The sequence below is a fragment of the Lemur catta genome, chromosome 19 (genome assembly GCF_020740605.2).
Source record: "Lemur catta isolate mLemCat1 chromosome 19, mLemCat1.pri, whole genome shotgun sequence".
Classification (NCBI taxonomy): Eukaryota; Metazoa; Chordata; class Mammalia; order Primates; family Lemuridae; genus Lemur; species Lemur catta.
In genome coordinates this window covers 5,051,302-5,072,607 of record NC_059146.1, presented here as the reverse complement: position 1 = coordinate 5,072,607, position 21,306 = coordinate 5,051,302, and the positions used below count along the sequence as shown (strand labels likewise).

Genomic DNA, 21,306 nt, shown 5'->3' with positions numbered 1-21,306 from the left:
GCGTGTGCTTTGGAATGTGCGAGATACCAGAGAGAGCTGAGGAGCAGCTTTCTCTGAGGCCCCAGAAAGACTTCTTGGTGGGCAATGCTTGCTTTTTCACTTCAAGAAAAAAAAAAATCTCCCGGTTTGGCCCGGGATTATTAGAATTTCCTCTGTACAGAAACTGATGAGGCCCAACTGTTGTCTGAGAATGTACGAGGTGTTTCCAAGTAAGTTTCCAAAGGAGAAATTTGGAACATTCTGGTCCTCCAAGTGACTTGTTCTGCTGACTTTGCTGCCACGTCACTAAGGTGCACACACACCGGTGGCAGAAGTACGGCTCGGTGGCCGCAGCTGGTGGCTGACGTCACCGGCCGCACCTGGCGGCCTCTTTGTCCCCTGGCATCGTCCTGTTCCCGGCGTTCTTTGTGTGGACAGCCTCAGTGTTTCACATGAGGAACTCTCTTAAAACATTTAAAGTCTTAATAAAGGGTGAACAATCATACGCAATTATTTCGTAAGAGGAAATTTGGAAGCTGGTGTTTATCTTGGTTCCTGTCATGACAAGGGCAAGAGGCAGGTGCAGGTCATTTTTTTAAAGGCCACGTACCTTAAGTCATGAATCTGAGGCTTTGTCTCTTGGGACACGCATGGGTTCTCTAACGTGGAAGTTTGCATCGCAGCACTGGGCTGGGCGGAATGCTCAGCATGTGTTTCCCATACGAGCCATGTCAGTGAGCTCATTTCTCTCCCCAAGATGTGGAACCAAATGCTGCCAACTCTGGGTTTGTGGGTTGCAGCTGTAGTTTCTGGTGTTTAAACTAGGATGCCTTGCCTTTCTGATCCCCCAGAACAAGGTGTGGCCAAGAGAGAAGAGGGTAGGGAGTCTACTGGTGACCTTGGCTGAAAGTTTGACCCAGGTATGAGAGGTATCATTGGGAGGGAAGTGGGTCTGGGGTCAAAGGTGAGGCAGAGGCTAACAGGAGCTGGTGCAGAGCCAGGGTCAAGGCTGGACCCCTCTGGGCAGGGGCTTGGGAAGCTCCAGGAGCACAGAGGGCTCTGGTACGGGCCCTCCACACTCAGCACATTCCTGCGTCCTGACGTGTTGCAGTCTGCGCGTTTGCGATGGGGAGCTGTAATCCCTGTTGCTGCTTTAACAAATGATCACAGACTTAGTGTCTTAACCCAGATTTGTTCTGTCTGTTCTGAGGGTGTGAAGTCCAACACGGGGCTCACTGGATGGGCATCACGGTGCTGGCAGGGCTGCGTTCCTTTTGGCTCTAGGCTCCCTTTCTTGCCTGTTCCAGCTTCTAGATGCTTCCTGCCTGCCTCGGTCTGTGGCCGCTTCCTCCGTCTTCAAGGCCAGCCTGGGGCATCTTCCTTCTCCCTCCCCTTCACCTCTGCTCCCATCGTCACCTCTCCTGTGACTCTGAGCCACCGGGCCTCTTACAAGGACTTGTGTGACTGGCCTGGGCCCAGCTGGAGAATGACAGTGGCCTCCTCACCCCAGGATCCGTAATTAATCACACCCGCAAAGTCCCTGTGCCATGTGAATGACATAGTCACAGGTCCTGAGGGTGAGGGGTGGACTCTTTGGAGGAGGGGTCATTGTTCATTATTCTGCCCACCACGGGTAGGAGGGGAGAGGGGGAAGGGAAGAATGGAGCCCCCCTCTCGGCGGGAGGGAAAGCACAGCCTCCCCTCCTCCTCATCTCCCCACCAAGGGCTGGCCTGGGGCTGAGAGTATCCCTGAAACTAGGATCGGATGGCACAGGGATCTGAGTAAGAGCAGAATGGAGGGGGGAGTGCGGAGGGGCTGCGGGAGCCCTGTGGGGTCCTCAGGAGAGAGAGGACACGTTGATTCACCCACCGTCCACGCAGCCCCTGTGATCCACACGCTTCAAGGAAGCCCGAGACAAAGGCTTGATGAACACTCAGCTGATAATGACATGCACATCTGAAAACTAACAGGGAGGAAAGAACGCACCAAACGGACTGAAACCGAGTTGCCCCTTTGAGCTGCGGCCTCTTCGCAGGCCCCACCGGCAGCCCCGACTCGGGGCCGTGGCCTCCACCTGCCCTCCGCCCGCCACACTCCCGCCTCCTGAGTAGGGTGGAACCGGCGTTTCCAAAAATATGTCGTATCTATTAGTCATCCAATGCCTGATATACACTCTCCCTTCCCGCCCCTGCGCATTTTATTGGCAGGGATTAAGAATTGGAAGCTATTCCAGAAGGGACTCTGGGGGCCGGTAGAGCCCCTCTTCCTCCCGTGAGAGAGGATGTTAAGAAGACTGATTGTTAACGCCTCTGGAGGCCCTGGAACTGGGAAAGCTCAGGTTGCCGGGAGCAAGGGTTCCCCTTTTCTGTACGAGGCCTGCAGGCTGGTGGCTGCTTGTGTGGGCGTCTTGTCACACCCGTGTGCTGGAAGATGGCTTTCTTCATAAATTGTGCATTTGTTTGCTTTATGTTTGATATCGCTTTATTCCATAAACATACTGTAAACAAAATAGATAGCTTTTAAAATTTTCATTTTTTTAACTGACAAATAAAAATTGTATATATTTATGGTGTACAAACTGTGGCCCCCAACCCCCAGGCCGTGGACTGGTACCGGCCCGTGGCCTGTTAGGGACCAGGCTGTACAGCAGGAGGTGGGCAGTGGGCGGGCGGGCGCAGCCTCGTCTGTATTTACAGCCGCTCCCCATCGCTCGCATCACCGCCTGAGCTCCGCCTCCTGTCAGCTGTGGACTAGATTCTCATAGGAGCGCAAACCCTACCGCAAACTGTGCGTGCGACGGGTCTAGGCTGTGGCTCCTTGTGAGAATCTAATGCCTGATGATCTGAGGTGGAGCTGAGGGGGTGATGCTAGTGCCAGGGAGCGACTGCAAATACAGATTATCATTCACAGAGAGGTTTGACTGCATAATACATGTAATGCACTCGAATCACCCTGAAACCATCTCCCACTCCGGTCTGTGGAAAAATTGTCTTCCATGAAACCAGGCTCTGGTGCCAAAAAAGTTGGGGACCGCTGGTGTACGACATGATGTTTAGAAATATGTTTAGAAATACATTGTGACACGGCTAAATCAAGCTAATCAATGTGCATTATTTCACATGGTTATTTTTTTGATGGAAACATTTAAAATCTACTCTCTTAACTTTCAAGTATACAATATATTGTTCACTATGGTCACCATGTTATATAATAATCTTCTGAACTTATTCCTCCTGGCTAACTGAAATTTTGTACCCTTTGTCCAACACTAGCCTTAAGTCAGGGTATAGGCAGCATCGTATCTTTAAACAAGTGCTGTCTGTTTTCTCCAGAATTTGCATCATTTGTAAACAATGTTATCCACCTACTTCAGAACCTGAGTTGGATATAAATTCTTGAGTAAAACGTTTTCAGGGGTGGGGGACCTGCAGCCTCACGGCCACATGTGGCCCTCCAGATGCCCAAATGTGGTCCCTCCACCAAATGCAAACTTCACAGAACAAGTCCCTTTATTAAAAGGATTTGTCCTGTAAAATTTGGATTCCATCAAAAGGCTGCACTCAAGGATCCAGAAGGCCGCAGGATCATTGATTACTTGGACAAGTGTTTCTGATTTTATACCAGAGAGCTCTTGTAAGGGAGTAAACCTGAGTACGTGAGCTGGCATTTGGGATCTTCTGGCCAACTCTATTGACTTCTGCCCTCTTAGGTGCTCGCAGACTCCCAGCACATGGGTCTTCTGCAGAGAATTCCCCGGAGAGGGATGGGGTAGTTGAGTCGAATGGCAGCCTTCCTAACCAAAGGACAGGGCCAGTAAGTGGTGGGGCCACCACAGACGGCCATGTGGTCATCTCCCTTGTCCCAGACTATCAATGAGAGGGGTGAGGAATCAGAGCTCTTACTTCCTTGATCTATCGTGAGACTTATCTTAGGCTCAAGACCACATCTTCATTTCGTAATATCATCTGCACATATAATACTCATCAAAGATCCATAACGGGCCAGGCCTTGAATGCAAGAAAAATCTGTGCAAGCCGTGATTCCTGCCTCTGAGGAAATGGCCTTTGAAAAGCAGAGAAGTTGAAAACACACACACGTTGAATTGTTTCACAGGACAAATCACTTTGCCCTTCAGTTTCTCTCTTATTTTCTAAAAATGGGAGATAATAAAGGTGACCCGCTTTAAGTATTTATTAGCATGAATAAAGAGATCATTGTTCGATGTTTCGAGAAGAGCCCTGAATGAAAATGTGACGTCATTGACCCCAGACACACCTGGCTGAAGCTGTCTGGGAGTATTTTCCCAATTAACTGGGCACCCAATATCCTGGCAGTCTCTTCTCCAGAGATCTATCTACCCTGGAACCTCCGTTGACCTTTACTTAGGGGCTCTTTTCTGTTCAGTACAACACAGACTCAGCAAGCTAGCTGTCTACAGTACGGGAAGGTTTTCTTGCAGGGAGAGAAATTATAGGGGAGTATCACTTGTAAAAACATAGGTGCGTTACTAGTCTCGGTCATTTCAGCCTGGCTGAACATCTCCACACTAATTGTGCTTTGACATACATCCTTGCTGTGACTTTCTAACCCTGAACTCGGCATTTTCCTGGCCACTATCTAAACCTGTTTAGTGAAGAGAAAACAAACAAGAGAACAGGAGGTGATGGGAGATGTCTCAGATGACATTTAAGAATAAATAGAGCCCAGCAAAGCATGGAGCAAGGATTAGGGTTAGGGCTGTTTACTGGCCAGGAAGCCAAGAAGCAATCCATTCCAGTTGAGGGTGGGATTTTATCCCCAAGGGATTATTTAATTAGGATTACATTGAGTGGCAGGTAATAGAAAGTTAAGGTGTATTGGTTTAACCAGGTAGAAGTTTTATTTTTTTTTCATGTAACACAAAGTCAGGGGGTAGGAAGACCGGGCCTAGTGTGATGTTGCCATGATGCCATCAGGAGTTAAGGCTCCTTCTGCTTTTTGACTGAGCTTTCATCCTCAAGTTTGTTACGTCATGATCTCAGGATGGCTGCTCACTCCAGCATCACATGCAAGTTCCAGGCAGAAAGAACGAGGCAGGGAGGGACAAATAAAATGCACCGAGACTGCCTCCTTTAAAGAGCTTTCTGGGATGCATCCAGTAATTTCTGCTTATACCTCATTGGCTGGTCTTGTGTTACATGGCAACCCATCTGCAAGAGAGGCTAAGTACATTACCACCATGAATAAAACCTGGAGTGGGCAATCAGCAGTGGTTGCAATAGCGACATAAAGCAACAGAACACAATACCTTTGTTTCCACATATTGTTAATTTTATCCCCTTAAAATGCAAAAAGGTAAATGGGCAGGCATCCTTCTTTTTTCATACATGTCCGAAGTCAGAGGCAATCCGACATGTTCAAGATTGTCAGAAATATAATCCAATAGCAATATGAAGTCCACAGCCTTTATTATACATCATGCTACTTAGGAGTTGTGATCTACGCTGTAGGTCCTCAACATCCAAGAAGAGCATGTCCCAGAACTTTGTAAACTTTCCATATTCAGGAAAAGACAATAACGTGTAATTTCCTTAATAGTACAGCAGTAAAGAAAGGAGAAGAAAAGAACAGCAAAGCCTCTTGGAGACTGGTGCGAAGCTGCCAGCGAGGCCCATTCCCTGTTATTGATAGTTATTAGTAACAATAGCTAGCACTCACTGAGCCCTTTGTCCTTTATATGCATTCCCTCATTCCACCTTCATGACGGCACTCTGAGTTAAGCACTGTTATTATTGTCTTTCTTTTACAGTGGCGGACATGGAGATTCAGAGAGGTTAAGCAAACATGCCCAGTATCACACAGCTCGTATGTGGCAGAGCTGGGACTCAAACCTCAAGCTTCTCTGACTCTAGCACCTAAAGACCAAACCTGACTTCCTTTCCACTGCTTCTCACCAGCTGGGACTCACTGTTGCATACCAGCCTACAGGGAATGGAATTCAAATTTGGGGCTTGACAAAGTTATGAATTGTGTTACATACCGTGCTTTATCCAAGTTGCTTATCTCTGCTCTAAACTATTCTAAACTAGTTCAATCTGCCCATTCTAAGTGTCTACTGTCTTTAAATTCTTTTAGCCTTGCCTCTGGTGAATGCATATCTCTGATGCCAAATTGCTAATTACCATGCAGTTCATCGCAATTGGTCTCATCCCATAGACTTTTCTCTGGTCTTCCTGTCAAGTGTAGTTGCTGTCATTGCTTGGTTATCATTAATGTAATTATCCCCTTGAGCCATTTCTTGTAAGATTTAGGCCTTGAGTTGGCAAATGGACTTTAATCTTGAATATGGGGCAGAAGGGGGGAGTGCTGGGGGCTTCTGTGGCATCCAGAGGTTAGGCGTGCAAGGAAGTCCTAGTGTTAAGATGAGGAAGTGGGGGGATGGTCTGGAATCACAGATCTTCAAGGTGGAAGAGACGATGCGGCCCCGTCCCTGCTGACCAGGCAGGTAAGGCCTTACTAGCTCCATTTCAAAGATGAGATGACTGAGGCTCAGGTCTTAAATTAAAGGCTTAGGGTCACATAGCTAGTATCAGGGCTTAATGCTGACTACTCAGGGGACAGGGAGGAATGGGGGTGATGCCTTTCCTGAGAACAGGAACCTGTACATTGTTTAGACCAAACTTTATCAGGACTCTGTCTTTCTCAAAGAGAGTGACATAACTTATTCTTGTATTAAGCCAATTTTCACAATTTGCAAGGAAGCCCTCACTTCTTGCATATGTCAGTGTAGTGAGGTCAGTGATAGATGCAGTGTCTCAAATGTACATTCCAAATGCACATACGATGCTTAGCAGAGGTGGAGTTGGCCCATGTTTACACCACTCCTGTGTTGCAATAGCTGAAGGCTCACTTTGAGCTCAGCTCTCCAGGCTGTTCCAGAGACGCTGATTTCTCGCAGCGTCTTGCTCTAGCAAGCTGCAGGGAGGGCAGCTTCTGGTTATTTGCTTATTCACGCCGTGGGGTCTGAACGTGCCACGCTCATGCCCTCTTCCAACACAGTTCAGCTCCCAGCCCGGCTGCTCCCGGCCAGTGATGTAAACGTACCAGCTGCTTCCCAAGAACCAGTCCGCATCCTGCAGGAGGGGCTGGTCCCTCTCCCGGGCATCAGCCTGCTTGCTCCCCGCCTGAGCCCTCTCGCCAACCGTGGTGGATCCCCGTGCTCCTGCATCTCCTCATCTGAGAATCAGAGAGCGTAATCCTCTTACAGGCCCATGATTGATCAGCGTGGCTTAATCTAAAGACGCCCAGTCAGCTTCCTTATGATCTGATTGTGGGGACATGGCACGGCTTGTCTAAAGGGGCTTGGCTGGCCTGGGCCCCGCAGCTGGCAGAGAGGAGGCGTCCAGGAGAGCAGCACACGGCGTGGAAGATGAAGGCGCTGCTGCTGCTGGTCTTGCCCTGGCTCAGCCCTGCCAACTACATTGACAATGTGGGCAACCTGTACTTCCTGTATTCGGAACTGTGAGTCCCTCTCTGCCGTGCCTGCGTGTGCTTGTGTGTCGGGTGTGTCGGGGGTGGGACCCGAGTCGGTTTTCCGGCTGTATCTGTTGAGAGGAATAAATTCCACAGCCACTGGCAGCACTTGGACAAAACACCCTGCCAGCAGCTGAGAGCAGAGTGCTTAGCTGTCTGTGACTTGACAAAAAAGCAGCATCGTGCTTCCCCAACAGGGCGTTTTTCCCTGCTTCTGTGCCAACGCTGCTTTTTTTTTTTTTTTTTTTGATGCTCTGCTTTTTCTCAGTAGATGTGTCTTCTCTTCCTTCCATAAATAGAACCACAGGGCAGTTGGGAACAGAGCTTGCATGCACAGATCTGCAGCCTCTGGTGGGTATTTGTAACAGCAAGCAGACACCTCTCCTCACTGAGACCATCCACGTCCACGCCTGAAAACAGGCAAATAGTGTCGGCAAAGGGGAAAAATAACCCTATGTATGAAAATACATATCCATTTTTATTTTTGATAATTTTAAAAGCTATGGGAAATAGAACCACATGAGCACCCGTATTCCCATAGCTGTGATTTAATGATTCACATTTTGCCATATTTGCTTCATATATGGTATGTTTTTGCCGAAATGGTCTGGAGTAAATTACAGCCATCGTGACATTTCACCTGTAAATCTATCACTATGCGTGTCTGAAAAATGAAGACATTTTCCTGCGTGACCTATGTCCATTCTATGAGAGGAAATAACTCATGGCCCCAACCTTTGCAGTGATATTGTTCTGGCTGCTTTTGTTAGTAAGCTGTGAAGGAGGATTGCAGGCTGATGTGAACGGCTTCTAGCAGTCATATGAAAAGTGTGTGCCTCTGTGCTTGGAGCATTTGCAAAAACGTGTTCCTCCTCATTAACCGGACAGGTAAAAATAGCAAGAGTTGGCTTATGTGTAAACGAGTCAGTGAGCAAATGGAAACAAGGACTCTAGTAGAGTTCACGGAGCCCAGGTTAGAAAAGCTTGGCTGTTCGTATACATATAGCGGATGCTACCCAGATTGTATAGTGGTAGCTAGTGCCTCTTTTGTAATTAGCTAGAGTAACCAATTTGTCTAGCTCAGGACACTCTCCTTGGTAAATAGAGCTACATTCTTGAGGCAGATCATTTGTTTTCAGGACTCTACATTTCTGGATTATCTATCCTTATTGGAAGGTAACCCCACCCTACTTTAGGTAAGAAGGCTCAAAGAGAAAGTGTCTGGCTTAAACCTGAATTGGGAGCATCTCTGGGGAAATGATGCCACTTTGGAAGCTTTTCTATGTAAACATGCCATGCAGAGATTACGAAAAGCCTTCCTCTCTGTTGATGGATGCTGAAGTTGGGAATCTCTGAAATCCAGCACCATCGTCTTCCTCCCTGCCCACCTGCTACCCTTGTTAGTTTCTCTACTAGTTTCCCAGGGCTTGTGTACGAATTTTCCACAAACTGAGTGTCCTGAAACAACACATTTATTCTCACACATCTGGAGTCCAGAAGCTTGAGACTGGGGAGTCAGCAAGGCAGCTCCCTCTGTAGCCTGCAGGGGAGGGTCCCTCCTGGCGTCCTGCTAGCTCCTGGTGGCTCCCGTGCTCCTTGGTTTGTGGCTGCATAACGCCACCTCTGCCCCAGCGATCCGTACGGGGCCTTCTCAGAGTCCCCTCCAATTCTGTTTGTCTCCTCTTCCTATAAGGACACTTGTCATTGGGTTTCCAGGATGATCCTATCTTGAGATCCTTAACCTAATTGCATCTACAAGACCCTTTTGCAAACACAGCCGCATTCACAGGTTCTGGGTGAACATACCCTTGGGGGACTGCCGTTCGCCCAGTACAGTTGCTGCTGGGGAGTCTTTCCATTCGGTTACTTTGGGATTTACAGCCTAATTGAAGGAGGGCTCTTAGTATTGCCTAACAATTTTCATTTCTACAGGTACATGAATCAAATTGCCTTTCTGTTGAATAGCTGAGTAGACACAAACAGGCCATTCTCTCCAAAAAGTGAACCAATCTAGAAAATACGATGCCAGGGAATTACCAGGATGGCGTTCCCACATTTATTGCATGTAACTTTCTTAGAAGCATCTAATTGCTGGCGGGGGTGGGCGGGGTGATGCTCTAGGATAGAATTCTGTGCAGCTGTTACCCGATGCTACTGGTGATAATCAGCTAATCAGTGAATTACTGACACATTTCAGGTACCGTGGTATTCTCTAAAGAGTACAGGCAATAAGAGATTAGGCATGCTACCCACCTGACAATCTAATCAAGAAGATGAAATTTATACACGTAAGAAATGCAAGCAGTGACGCAAGGCAGAAAGGGATACGTCTATTAAAAGCAGAGTAGGTAATAAGTTGAGAGGAGGTGGCGGTTGTCCACGTCGGTGAAACTGGTCAGGGAAAGCTTCTAGAGAAGTTGGAGGGTTGAGCTGGATCTTGAAGTGGGCAGAGAGGATCGTGCAGGATCAGGGTGGCAAAGGGAGAGTATTTCAGGCAGAGTGAATAGCCCCGGCACAAAGGTTGGGGGCTGGCTGTGGTTGTCACCAAAGCTTTGAAAAACAACAATTTAGGGTGGCAAATAGGACTGCAGGGCCAGCTTAGCGCCCCCGGGAGCAGGAGTGACCGGGCGGTGGCCGAGTGTGTCTGAGATGAAAAGACGCTTCTGTCGCCTGCTCTGGCCCCCGGGGTCCTGCGGGCAGAGCTCGGCACGTTCACCAGGCCTCCTCCTCCCCTTGTCTGAGCTTTGGACGCCGACCTCGGGTGAAGCTTGTCCTGTGTCCCCTGTGCTTCCAGATGCAGAGACCCTCCCAAATTTTCCTTCCTGACTCCAACACCCTCTCAGTCTGTCCTGGATTCTGTTCCCCTGGGGCCTGGCTAGAACACCGGAGCTAGTCTAGCATATAAATGGACTCAAATTTAGTGTGTGTGGCCCAGGTTCTCAAACTCAAATGCTAACAGGAGCAAGGCAGGAATTATTTTAAAATGTGAATCCTAGGTGTAAGACATACAGGAGGGTGAGGCCTCTGGCCAGCTGTAGAATGAAAATCTATATGGAAGTGTATATTTGATTATATATGTAAGGCCTGAAAGCATTTGAATTCAATTGAAAACAAAACAAAAACACTGTGTCCAATTTAGCGGATCACGTCTGCATGCCTGGTTTGCCGCTCCTTCTTTAAATACGTCTGTTCTCACCTGTTGCCTTGACTCAGAGAAGGAATTGGACAGAAGCAGCCTAAAACCAGAGTACTCGGTGTGGAGGCCTGGTGCGTAGGTCAGGGGGCGGGAGTCTAGAATGGCTCTCCCAGTCCGCAGAGAGCACGCCGTGAGGATGAGGGACAGTGCTTTCTTCCCCCACAAGACTCCAGAGACAATCTAGGAAATGCACTTTCAGTGTCAAGGGCACGAGCGTGGAAACAGCCTTCTCAGCTTTCTGGGGAGACTTGTAGGGGAAGAGCTTAGAATAGGATGGGTTCTGAGGACCAACCATATGAGAAGTGGGGGCTGGGTTTGTTTTTATTTTTTGTTTTTGAGACAGAGTCTCGCTCTGTTGCCCGGGCTAGAGTGAGTGCCATGGCGTCAGCCTAGCTCACAGCAACCTCAAACCCCTGGGCTCAAGCGATCCTCCTGCCTCAGCCTCCCGAGTAGCTGGGATTACAGGCATGCGCCACCATGCCCGGCTAATTTTTTCTATATATATTTTTAGTTAGCCAGATAATTTCTTTCTACTTTTAGTAGAGATGGGGTCTCGCTCTTGCTCAGGCTGGTCTCGAACTCCTGACCTCGAGCGAGCCTCCCGCCTCGGCCTCCCAGAGTGCTAGGATTACAGGCGTGAGCCACTGCGCCCGGCCTGGGTTTGTTTTTAAAATGCAGAGTCTTGGGCTCTGAAGCAAACCTAAAATTGAAATCCCTGGGAGTGGGGCCCCTCCCACTTGCATGCTTAACGAGCGTCCCAGGTGATTCTCGTGGGCGCTCAGTTTAAGAGCTCTTCACTCCAGCTGGTGTCAGCTCGCCCCGTCTTCCTCTGTGAGGAATCATCACTCTTCTCTCCGTGTCTCCGCGGTGCCCGGCGTCCTTGGGAACTTTTCGTGTCTTTCCACTCTACCTGGTGAGTTCTTTGGGGAGCTTGAGAGGTGTTAACGTCTCTAAGCCCGCTTCTGCAGGGTTCGGTGGAGGACTAAGCTGAGCTGAACCAAATGTTGACCAGTTCCTCGGTGTTACAAGCTGTGATAGGACCTGGTTTGGTTTCTGTGCAAGGAGTGTGGCTCTTGCTTGCAACGACACGAGCTGGCCTCATCTCAGCTGTTTCGGGGCACAGCACTGAACTTGAATGTTGAGATTGCCTGTGGCTTTTGTAATGTTTCTTTAAATACTCGGTTTAGCAAAAATCTCAGAAAAGAGTTTGATGGGGTGGTGCTGGTCCCGCTGGTGTATTTTGTTCTCCACACACCAAACTCTTGAGCTATTTACAGAAAACTAAAGTTTTGTCATCTTTCCTCCCCCTTTAGAATTTCTAGTGCCTATTGTCCTTGAAAATACATTTCACTTTTCTGTGTCACATCGTGGAGGATGGTGTGACCTGCTCGTGGTATAAAGTCTGCGTGGGCTTTGAGTGGGTGCACAGTTGAGGCCTTGCTTTTCAAAGTAAGTAACTGTCTTTCGTTTTAGGGACACAGTTATCAACAAGGCAGTTAGGCATGGTCACCGGAAGGTGACGAGTCCCGGAAACTAGTGCTGGCTGCAATAGCTGCGTAACTTCTGGGGAAGTCAGGAAATGCCAAGCTCTTTCTAACTTAAGAGTCGGGTAAATATTTTTTTGTTTGTAAGTAGAACCACTATGACCAATGTTCATGCCAGAATCTCAAGAGAAAAATTACACTTTATTTCTTGACCCCTGTAGAGATAGTAGTTCTAAGTGGGAATGGTTTATTCCCTCTGGAGTTTTGAACTCATGAGATTAAAATTAGTGATTTCAATTTTGTAACTTGGATCATTTAGGGCTATGGGAGGATAAGGTCTCCCGGAGACGCCGCCCAGAGCGGCAGGAGTTAGGGGCGGCCCTACGTGCCCCTCCTGCGAGCTGGGGTGGGCCCGGGTCGGCTGCAGATGCCCACCAAGGTCTTAGGACCCAGGATGTAACCCCCACGCCTCCTGTGAGAACTTAAACCAACCTGCAAAACGTACCTCTGACAAATTGCACTAACTTCTTGCAATAGAACATTAGCTTTTGGGCTCACGGGCCAACGAGAGCCTTAAATCAAACTAGCTGGGCATTGCAGGCACTCAAGTGAGGAGATTGCATTAGTGTTTTCTCTCTTGCCCTCTCGTTAGGGCCTGGTCTGGCTTCTCAGTCTCCCCCTGTCTAGGTCAAGGCTGTTGGCAACCCTTGCTGTGATAGTTCCCTTCCTCCCTGCTGACCTCAGCCAGCCTTGGGCCAGGTGTTGGGCCGTGAACTACATGACTTGGGGAAGCATCTTTTTTAAAAGCTTTGTGCTGGTGGAGGCCCACGCGGGAAGACTGAGGCTATTGCTGTTGGATTCTTTCTTGGGTGAATGGGGGAGAGGGGGGTGGGGGAAAAGAGCACGGTGGAATAGCTCAGCATCTGCTTCCTCCTCACTTCATTTTCACCGTGTTAAGTACTCCCAGCACTTTCCAAGTTCAAACCAACAGGGTGCACTTTATAGGTTTGCCAGTGAAGGTTTTCCAAATTCGAATCTCCAAGAATTTCTTTTCAGAATTGAGAAGAAAAAGTGCCGCTGACGTCTGGATTTTTCTTGTCATGTGTTTTGAGCATCTGAAATGGAGGTTGGATTAGGACCTGGAAGGGAAGGAGGAAGAGTTTACAGAGGAAACGGAGTGAAGTTCTAACAGGAACGAGGTCCAGTCTCGGGGAAAAGCCAGGGCCCATTTGGGTCCAATGACTCTCAGAGCATTTGAGCTTAGCACATGTTTAACAAGGCATTTTTCCTTGAATTTTTAGACTTATGTATTTTGAAGGAAATTGAAGCCTCATGTTCTGATTCATTTACACTGAACTCATCAAAATGTTGCTTTGTAATGATTCTTTGATGTCCAGAGAGCATGGTGATCCTGTTTCATGGTCTTGTTTTTTTTTTCTCCTTGAGAATTAGCAAGTTTTCTCTTGCCAGCGGTAAAGCAATTCCAGTTCCAGACTGTTCATTTTCTGGTCTCAAATGTCCTCCCTAGGAGGACTGTCACCCCAGCAAAACCCAGCAGTTTCGAGTTGCCACTCTGCTGCTTGGCGAATCGTGCCTGCCTTCCTGGTCACGTGACTGTCAGCTGCGTAAGAGGTGAAGTTGGGATTTCTTTAAAAATCTGCTTCATGTTTGGTTGACTTATTTTCTTCATAATGTTATAATGGACAATTCCAAACAATACAAAAGTGGAGAGGATAATGAATTTCCATGTATCTTACACCCGTCTTCAGCAGTTATGAATTCAGGGCCAGTCTTGTTTCATCTCTATCTTCTTAAATTATTTTGAAGCAAATCTTGGACATCATATCACTTCCCCTGAAAACATTTCAGTATTTATCTCTAAAGGGTAGATTCTTAAATGTGACCAACACTAATATCACACCAAACACAAGTAACCATAATTCCTTAATATCGGATATCTAGTTTACTGAATCATGAGCTAAGTAAGACCTACAGATTGCAGCTGATGGCTGTATCTCTTAAGTCTCTTTCTCTTCCCCCTCTTCCTCCTCCTCTCTCATCTTCACACTCCACTAATACGAAGGAGCTCTTGAAGTAAACTTTTAGGAAATATAGGTTTGGCGAACTCCAAACACTGGGCTAGTAAATTACACACATGTGCACTTACAGTGTGCTACATTAATATGCCCGTTATACAACAGGCACACAACACTTCTAAAAGAGTTCTGTGTCAGCCATTCCCCGACATGGTTTGTCTCTTCAGAGACCACAGCTTGAGGAATAGGCTGCCAGGACTCAGTGTTAGAACACAAGCCCTTCAAAATAAAGGAGGGAAACTGCTCGCTGCCAGTCTGCGGGGTTGGCCGGGGAAGGAGTGGGGCAGGAAGTGGCCAAATAAAACTTGTGGGCCACAGAGGCAGACGTCCTTCTCTCTTACTCATGTTCCTGTTTTTACCATCACTCCTTGTTCCGTGTGGGCCCCACTCCCTGCTGGCTTTCTCCGTGGCCCTGCTACCCTCAGCCTGCTTTTATTGACACCAAGAGTGGGACTGGGGAGTATCTGGGCTCGCCAAACCTGAAATGTTTAGAGTTTGAGTCGTCTTAAAAAAAATCACGAAGTCACAACTGGTGCGTCCCCTCTCAGGTTCTTGGAAGGGCCAAGGGCATGCCAGGAACCTCCAGCTGTGGTCCTCAGCCTCACAGCAATTGCTGCCTGCACGAGCTCTGAAGTACTAACTTCACCCTCCTCCCTCCTCCCTCCTCTCCTTCTTCCTTCCCTCCTCCTTCCTTCCAGTCCCCTTTTCTTGGTCTCCGTAGGACCAGCTCTGGGAATTCCACTGCCTTCCAAGCCCATTTCTGTCATGTTTAACTTCTGCGTACCCAGAGCTAGAACACACCTCCCGATTGTCCCAGAGCCCTTCCCACTCTGTTCCTTCACTAGCAGCTCTACCCAGAGCATGGAGAAGCCAGGGCCCCAGGAAATGAGTAGGTCTGCTCATCACCCTAAGGACCATAATCAGATGGCCCCTGCTGGAGGTGAGATGACCTAGTGATTAAAGGCACATGTGGCCGTGTGCAGTAGTTCACACCTGTAATCCCAGCACTTTGGGAGGCTGAGGGAGGAGAAGGCCTGGAGTCCAGGAGTTTGAAACCAGCCTGGGTAATATAGCAGACCCCATCTCTATCAAAAATTAAAAATTAGCCAGGCATGGTGGCGCATGCTTGTAGTCCTAGTTACTTAGGATGCTGAGACAGGGGGATCACTCGAGCCCAGGAGTTTGAGAGAACTATAATTGTGTTGCTGCACTGCAGCCTGGGCGGCAGCAAGACCCTGTCTCTAAAAATAAATGAAGGTACGTGCTCCAGAGTCGGGCTGATTGATGTTTCTATATTGTCTCTGCCAGCTGGGCAACCTTGGGCAAGTTACTGAGCCTCTCTGAGCTTTTCTCACCTATAAATGAGAGTAATACTTGCCTCACAGGTGGTTGTGAGTACTGAACAAGATTACATAAAGCATTTAATACAGTTCCTGGTACACAAGAAAGCCTTAAACTGGATTTCATTATTACTAGCACTGGGAGTTACAAGAGCATGCATGGTTCATCAATTCTAAGACATACTTTTTAGTGTCTCTAAAAGCAGGCTACATCTTAGAATTGATGACACAAAGAAAAGAACATTGGCAGTGTTACAAAAAGAACTTTGTCTTACAAAAGAAAATTGGCAGTGTTTTTCTTTCTTGGTGATCTGTAAAATAGCGTTGCTTGCTACAAAAGGTAGAGTCTTCAATTTGGTATAACTTGGTAATAGCTAAACTTCATCCACAATGAGCACAGGTGGACTGGGCCCAAAGTGGAATTGCTGAAGCCATGCGGTCCCTTCCCCTCCCTCTCACTGAGGGGCAGGTGAGTGACTCACCTGAGCTGAGGAAGGGGTGACCAGCCTCGGGGTGAGGTCCGTGGAGAAAGGCCTGAGCTGCTACCGGGGGCCGGGAACTCGCCTCCCGTGCAGCTCTGCCTCCACGAGTGAGTCTTTCTCTGCCACTCCTGCCCCTCTCAACTCTGTCCCCTCCATCCCCAGGAGCCCTTGCTCAGTTCCTTAGCTCCTTTCCTTGTTGCCTTCATACTGCAGTTCCTACTCCCCCCTTCATCTTTCCCCTTCCCCAGTTTGGAGAGGAAGAGTGAACCTGGCATGTTGCTTGGCTGGTGGAGTCTGTGGCCCAGAACCCTAGTTCTTTAGAGCCTAAGGAGACGTCAAAGACCTAGTCCAAACCTCCCGTTCTATAGATGAAGAAACTGAAGCATTTTAATTTACCCAAGTGACTCAGCCCTGCCAGTAATGAGCTATGTGATCTTGAACAAGCCATGACATTTTTTTGGGAAACAATGGTAATGCATTCAGTGTGTTTATGAAATGTGTCCTCAGGAAATAATAAATTGGAGCTAGTTAATCTTAAAATACTAGCTTTAGGCAAAGCAATGACATAGACATAGATGTGATACAATGAGGCAAGTGACCATGCATATGACCCATTTTGGACTGGATGTCCAGTGGTAGTGTCCCAACACCTGGGCGTGCTCAGAATGGGATCATGGGATGACTTTGACCAATTTTGTACAAATGCAACCTGGGCCGTTTGACAGTAAGAAAGCTTTACATTGGGATATGGCATTCCAAGGGTCTTTATAATTATAAGGGCTTCATGTACAAAGCATGGCAGCCAGGAGGCGGGGCAGAATTCAGCCATGAAACAATTACAAGCTTTAGGTTGTACTGATTGAAAATGTAGCCTCTGAAGTCGCTCAGATTTGAATTTAGATCTTGGTTCGTCACTGACTAGTTGTGTAACCTTGGATAGATTTCCTTAACCTCAGCTTCAATTTCTTATTGTTAAATCAGAGCACTTGATAGTACCTACCTCACGGGGGTAAGAATTAAATATGATACACATAAAGCACTTAGACTCCTGGAACATTCTAAGTGCACTGTAAACATTAGCTATGGTGATGAGAAATAAATCCTCTTGTGTGGATCTCATAGCATATTGATGAGAAATACTAATTGGTGAGGTTAAGGAAACTCCCCTAGTAGGTGCATCAGCCAGCCTGGATGGAACACGGGCATCCTGATTCCAGCGCTGGGATTACCCCCAACCCTGCAGCTCCCTCTGTTGCCATGGAGACGGATATGCCAAGGGGTGTTCATGTGGTCCCAGGCCTCTATAACTCACTAGGCCCAGGCTGGGGAACTGAGATGGATTCTGAACCACAAAAGTAATCGCTTTATAGGTCAAACTTTCTTGGGTAGAACATTTGCATAACTTCTCTGGCCAGTTAAAATTACGCTGAAGCTAGAGATTCCTAGCTTGTACGGTTGTTTTCCACTGAAGTAGGCATAAGAGGGAGGACTGCAAGAGGTCCCAAAGTCATTCTTTAAAGTGGTCAGCCAAAAACATTTTTGGCTTCATGAGCTAATTGACAATAGATTAAAGGATCAAAGGGACCCGATTGCAAACGCATCTGGAATAACCCTTCCCTGTTAGACACTGCTGCAGTTTTTATACAAAAAGCATCTGGGCACCATCAAAAGTATAAAGTCCTTTCTCCCCATGATACAGACCTCTCCATAGGCCTGAGGTGTCGTCAGGGATGTGCAGGTCGAGTTAATCATGATCACGAGTGTAGACTCCCAAGCCAGACAGACCCTGGCTCTGCCGCTTGCTGGGTGCATGTCGTGGGCAGTTGCCTTCACTTCTCTGGGTTATGACAGTCATCGTGTCGGCCGCCTGGGGGTGCGGTGAGGACTAAATGAGACCACGTGCAGCCCCAGCACGAGGCCGGGCACACGGGCACCGTGGCTCGATGTCAGCTGTTCGTGGCTCCAGCTTTGCTACTCTGCAGCCGGTGCTGCTTTGCTCCCTGCGCACTTTTTCACCTTAGAAAAAATACCCACGTGGTGCTGGGCCACAGTGCTGGTCTCATTACCGGGGTCTTCCTGAAGTACCCGTCTTTTGGCCTCCTTGGACTCGACCTGGGACAGCAGCCCATCAGGAATCTATAATCCCTTTACTATCACAAAAGAATTACTCAACACCCGAGAGGTGCTGATTCCCATTAAAAAGCCCCCAAAGGCTTATAATGTGCTTTAGAGAATTTAAAGGATCAACGGCAACTAGACAGGAGTGGGGTCTGGGGCTCAAAAATAGGACAGGGGAGATGCAGGAGAGTAAGAACGTATTCTCTGTAACTCAGGCGTTTTCTCCCATTACAAAATAACCAGCAACGTGGTCCATCCGGTTTTTTTTTTTTTTTTTTTTTTTTAAATCCCCCATTCAGTTGCTTAGTGTCATTTAAAGAAAGCATCAGGGTGATTGAGTTTTCACTTTCCAGTTGATTTCTTTGGACGGACATACGCCTCTCTCTTTCTCGCCGTGGTTGACGGGCGGGATGCAGGCATGTGGACACCAGAGGAGTCCAGTCATTTGATTCCCCTTCCAGTTCTTGACTTAACATTTGTTTACCGTTTAGCAAAGGCAGGGAGTTTCTATTAATAAAAATTAATGCTTTACAGAAACAGATCTGGCTTGTCCAGTGGAAGAACATTAATATTCTGAAAAAAGATCCAGCAAGACACTTCCCACTTCTTGGAAGTTCTTCTTTGTTCAGTGTGTTGTTTTGTAAGTGACTTTTTTCCAAACTAGGCAATTTCCTGGTAGGTGAATTCAGAGTTTACACTTAGGTAGTGAAAAGAAAGCACCCATTCCTGGGAAGTCTATAATTTAATAAATACTTAGTCAAATGTCTGTAAAATATCAGGCGTGTTCTAGGCTCTGGAGATTCTGCAGTAAACTTACATTCCGGTGAGAAGGCAGTAAACAAGCTGACTTGGCACATCAGCTGGAAAGAAGTGGCCTGGGACAAAGCAGGGGGAGGAGGCGCTGGCTTGCAGAAGAGGGGCTCGCCAAGAAAGTGGCAGTGACCAGAGACCAGAAGGAAGTGAGGGAGGGAACCATGAAGACAGCTGATGTCAGGATGAGCCTACAAATTGGGACTGTAGGGACAATCTGACTCCAAAGTCCACACCTGTGAATGAGCAAATGCCGATTCAGCGTGGACTTCCGTGAGCAAAGGGAGCCATGCACGAGGAGCTGGGGGCAGGCTCGTGAATTGTTAATTCCTGCTACTTCCGCTTGCCTTTCACCTGTGCTGGGTTATCCCGGAAGCAGGATGGGGGCAGGGGTTCTTACCTGGTTAAACATCACTCTGGGTCGCGTGCTCTGAATATAGATTTAAGTGGAATTGCAAATGCCAGTGGCTTCTCCTACGCTACCCCCTATTCTGGCTCAGTGTAAATTTGTGTCTAATTTTCTCATCCCTGAAATGTGTTGCCTTCTAAATTTTTCCAGTCTGTTCGTGCTGTTTTCGGTGGATTCTCTAATTGCAGATGTCTGTGTCTAACCTAATTTTTTTATTTTTTTGCCTCCTCCCGGCTCATGTCTTCTGCGGCATTCCCCACCTGAGTGTCAGCCATAAATTCTGTGACACTCGGTCCCAGGTCATCGGGCAGGGTGTTGGTTCAGATTAATGTGATGGTGGATTGTTGAGACACCCCTGAAACACCTTCCCACAACTGGGCTTCATGCTGCTTTTGTGTGTGAGTTCTAACCACTCTCGGCCCCCTTTGAATCTTTGTCCTACATGGTGAAAATTAAATCTTTCCCAAGACGCTGCGCGCTCAGCTCGATCCTTCCTCCGACCCCATCCCATCATACACTTAGCTACAGCAGGGACGGTATTATAGTCTTCAGGATAATCTCATAAACATGTCTGTGGTAATTTAAATGCAGATTGTTTTAGTTATCCCTGGTTTTCTGAACCCTCAATTTTACTTCCCTAATACTTATCCCACAATTTTTGAAACCAACAATTGCATATATCATACACTCATTTTCACTACCCTTCCCTTCTGTTCTCTTTCTACATCACTATCACATGTCGTTGGTCTCTTTCCAATCTTCCGACATCCCCCCCGAGTGCAGGGTAATTTTTCAGAAATAATTATTCATTTTTACTGCACTGTTCAGTAAGTATATTAGTCAAATTCTTTTATTCCCCGGGGCCACGTGTCATCTGGAGCAGCTGATTTATGCATGTTCATGTTTGCCAAACAGTTCGTCTACCTGTTTTTTGTCCAAACTTATCTGTAAGTTTATAATGCTCCAAATTTCACTTATTTATACTTATTATAAGGAGTTTAGCACTGCCGGGCTTTAACGTTTCCATTTTAGTTATTTGCTTCTTTTACTTGTAGATCTGTGTTCTTTCAAGCTTCTTGGCCTGTTTTTTTATGACTCTGGGTGAGTTTACAGATTTTAAAGTGATTGCTAAGTGTTAAGTCTTTCTGTTTCAACTCATGTGTATTTTTCTCTGCTGAGCTTAATTGATCCAGTCCATTGTCTTGGAATACTTAAGTATTCAGAACTGTTCGGTGATCCTAAGAATCTCTGACACAACTGGAGTAGGTACCTACATTTTCCATTTGACATAAAAAAAAAATAAAACAGTTAGAAACTAGAATAAAAGAATCATGAACTATAAATTTCTTTCAGAAGAAACAGCAATGGAATTTGCTGATCAGCTGCTTAGAAACCACCAAGAGTCTCGTCTTCTAAAAGCATAGAACATTCTACTATGTGAATAGTTTGGCACTAGTTATTCACACTTTTCCTCGGAGAAATAACTTTTTTCAACCTAACCTCTTTCTTAACGTGACCTTGCCAAGTCAACATGATTTTACAGAGCATTTTGCTGACATTTATTCAGTTGCTAATGGTATCCTAACTCAGTTTGTATCTCCACCCACCCACTGGAGAATCCCGAAATCAGAGTGCATGCCTGCCATTTATTCTTAGAATCTAATCCAATGCCCTTATTTTACTAAAGACAAATGTTTGACCCCAATAAGCGAGGACGCTTAAATCTGTAACCACTCTGTGCCAGTGACTACTCCAACAGAAAGCTCTGTTTATGATGCAATAACCCTTATTTTTAACAAGCTGTTTTACGAGGTAGCACGGCACTTGGCTTTGGGGTTGATTTGGAGCAAGCGAAGCCTCGTTGTCATTTGGAGTTGTT

The 21,306-nt window shown here is 47.2% G+C and overlaps 1 protein-coding gene across 2 annotated transcripts in view; it reads left to right on the top strand.

Annotated features, from left to right (window-relative positions):
* Positions 1-21,306, top strand: part of LNX1 (ligand of numb-protein X 1) — a 150,262-nt gene that overhangs the window by 64,464 nt on the left and 64,492 nt on the right. The gene's annotated exons all lie outside the window — the stretch shown is intronic.